Genomic DNA, 3,509 nt, shown 5'->3' with positions numbered 1-3,509 from the left:
GCAGGGGGCGGGGCTATGGGGGGCGTAGGGGGGCTATGGGGGGCTATGGGGTATAGGGGATGTGGGGAATATGGGAATGTGGGGGCTATAGGGGCTGTGGGGGCTATAGGGGCTATAGGGGCTGTGGGGGCTATAGGGGCTATAGGGGCTATAGGGGCTGTGGGGGCTGTGGGGGCTATAGGGGCTGTGGGGGCTGTGGGGGCTATGGGGGCTATAGGGGCTGTGGGGGCTATGGGGGCTATAGGGGCTGTGGGGGCTATGGGGGCTATAGGGGCTGTGGGGGCTATGGGGGCTGTGGGGGCTGTGGGGGCTGTCGGGGCTATAGGGGCTATGGGGGCTGTGGGGGCTATAGGGGCTGTGGGGGCTATGGGGGCTATAGAGGCTATAGGGACTATGGGGGCTATAGGGGCTATAGGGGCTGTGGGGGCTATAGGGGCTGTGGGGGCTATAGGGGCTATAGGGGCTGTGGGGGCTGTGGGGGCTATAGGGGCTATGGGGGCTATAGGGGCTGTGGGGGCTATAGGGGCTGTGGGGGCTATAGGGGCTATAGGGGCTGTGGGGGCTATAGGGGCTATAGGGGCTGTGGGGGCTATAGGGGCTATGGGGGCTGTGGGGGCTATAGGGGCTATGGGGGCTATAGGGGCTATAGGGGCTGTGGGGGCTATGGGGGCTGTGGGGGCTATAGGGGCTGTGGGGGCTATGGGGGCTGTGGGGGCTGTGGGGGCTATAGGGGCTGTGGGGGCTATAGGGGCTGTGGGGGCTATGGGGGCTATAGGGGCTATAGGGGCTATAGGGGCTGTGGGGATCTGGGATCCTCTCAAAGGGATTTGGGATCCTTTCGAGGGGATTTGGGATCTTTTCAAGGGGATTTGGGATCTTTTCAAGGGGATTTTGAATCCTTTTGAGGGGATTTGGGATCTTCTCAAAGGAGTTTGGGATCCTGTCAAGGGGATTTGGGATCCTGTCAAAGGGATTTGGGATCCTCTCAAGGGGATTTTGAATCCTTTCAAGGGGGTTTTTAATCCCTTCAAGGGGATTTTGGATCCTCTCAAGAGGATTTGGGATCCTGTCAAGGGGATTTTGGATCCTCTCAAGAGGATTTGGGATCTTCTCCAGGGGATTTTGAATCCTTTCAAGGGGATTTTGGATCCTCTCAAAGGGATTTTGGATCTTCTCAAGGGGATTTTGGATCCTCTCAAGGGGGTTTTGGATCCTTTCAGGGGGTTTGGGATCCTTTCAAGGAGCTTTGGATCCTCTAAAGTGGGTTTGGATCCCTCCAAGGGGATTTGGGATCCTCTCAAGGGGGTTTGGGATCCTCTGAAGGGGATTTTGGACCCTTCTGAAGGGATTTGGGGTCTCTCTGAAAGGATTTCGGACCCTTCTGAGGGGATTTGGGGTCTATCCGAGCAGATTTGGGGTCCCTCTGAGGGGATTTTGGACCCTTCTGAGGGGATTTGGGGTCCACCCAAGGGGATTTGGGGTCACCCAAGGGAATTTGGGGTCCATCCAAGGGGATTTGGAGACCCTCTGGGTGGATTTCAGGTCATCTGAGGGGATTCGGGGTCATCCAAGAGGGTTTTGGACCCTTCTGAGGGATTTTTTTTGGCAATTCCGAGAGGGTTCGGACACTTCTGTGGCGTTTTGGGGCACTCCCAAAGTGATTTTGGGTCATTCCGAAGTGATTTTGGGTCATTCCGAAGTGATTTTGTTTATTCCGAAGTGATTTTGGGTCATTCCGAAGTGATTTTGGCTCGTTCCGAAGTGATTTTGGGTCATTCCGAAGTGATTTTGTTTATTCCGAAGTGATTTTGGGTCATTCCGAAGTGATTTTGGCTCGTTCCGAAGTGATTTTGGGTCATTCCGAAGTGATTTTGTTTATTCCGAATTGATTTTGGGTCATTCCGAGAGGTTTCAGACCCGTCCGACGCTCTCGGTTGGGGGCGGGACCAGCGGCGGCGCTCCGCTCTCCTATTGGCTGAGAGGCGCGACAGACGGAGGCGCTCCGCGCTCCTATTGGCTGAGCCGCGCTGATTGGCAGGACCGGCGGGATCGTCGCTCTGCCGCTGGGACTGGTCCCAGTACCAAACTGGGAGAGGCTCAGACTGGTCCAGGCCCCCCCAGTGACCCCTCTGAGTCCCCCCAAAAACCCCAGACCGAATTTGGGGGGACTCAAGAAACTTCTGGAGGTTTCGGGGGGGGCTTCTGGGTGGGACTTGAGGCTGTCTGAATTAAGTTGGGGGTCTCCAGGAGGGAGAATTTGGGGTTCCCAGGGAGGATTTGGGGTTCCCAGGGCTGAGGAGGGGTCCCTGGGTGAAGTCTGGGGGTCCCCAGGGAGGATTTGGGGGTCCCAGGGTGAGGTTTGGGGGCGCCCAGGGAGGATTTGGGGGTCCCAGGGTGAGGTTTGGGGGCGCCCAGGGAGGATTTGGGGGTCCCAGGGTGAGCTTTGGGGGTTCCCAGGGAGGATTTGGGGTTCGCTGGGTGAGGTTTGGGGGCACCCAGGGAGGATTTGGGGGTCCCTGAGTGAGGTTTGGGGGTCCCCAGGGAGGTTTTGGAGGTCCTGGGTGAGGTTTGGGGGTCCCCAGGGAGGATTTGGGGGTCCCAGGGTGAGGTTTGGGGGTCCCCAGGGAGGATTTGGGGATCCCCAGGGACGATTTGGGGATCTCAGGGAGGATTTGGGGGTCCCAGGGTGAGGTTTAGGGGTGCCCAGGGAGGTTTTGGAGGTCCTGGGTGAGGTTTGGGGGCGCCCAGGGAGGATTTGGGGGTGCCCAGGGAAGATTTGGGGATCCCAGGGTGAGGTTTGGGGGTCCCCAGGGAGGTTTTGGAGGTCCTGGGTGAGGTTTGGGGGCGCCCAGGGAGGATTTGGGGTTCGCTGGGTGAGGTTTGGGGGCGCCCAGGGAGGATTTGGGGGTCCCAGGGTGAGGTTTGGGGATCCCCAGGGAGGATTTGGGGTTCTCAGGGAGGATTTGAGGTTCTCAGGGAGGATTTGGGGGTCCCAGGGTGAGGTTTGGGGGCGCCCAGGGAGGATTTGGGGGTCCCAGGGCTGAGGAGGGGTCCCTGGGTGAAGTCTGGGGGTCCCCAGGGAGGATTTGGAGGTCCTGGGTGAGGTGTGGGGGCACCCAGGGAGGATTTGGGGGTCCCTGGGTGAGGTTTGGGGGTGCCCAGGGAGGATTTGGGGGTCCCAGGGTGAGGTTTGGGGGTCCCAGGGCTGAGGAGGGGTCCCTGGGTGAAGTCTGGGGGTCCCCAGGAAGGATTTGGGGTTCGCTGGGTGAGGTTTGGGGGTTCCCAGGGAGTATTTGGGGGTCCCAGGGTGAGGTTTGGGGGTCCCCAGGGAGGATTTGGGGGTCCCAGGGTGAGGTTTGGGGATCCCCAGGGAGGATTTGGGGCTTCTGGGGGGAAATTGGGGTTCCCAGGGAGGATTTGGGGGTCCCAGGGTGAGGTTTGGGATTCCCCAGGGAAGATTTGGGGATCCCAGGGTGAGGTTTAGGGGTGCCCAGGGAAGATTTGGGGAT

The sequence above is a fragment of the Taeniopygia guttata genome, chromosome 34 (assembly GCF_048771995.1).
Source record: "Taeniopygia guttata chromosome 34, bTaeGut7.mat, whole genome shotgun sequence".
Taxonomy (NCBI): Eukaryota; Metazoa; Chordata; class Aves; order Passeriformes; family Estrildidae; genus Taeniopygia; species Taeniopygia guttata.
Note: the sequence above shows the minus strand (reverse complement) of the source record.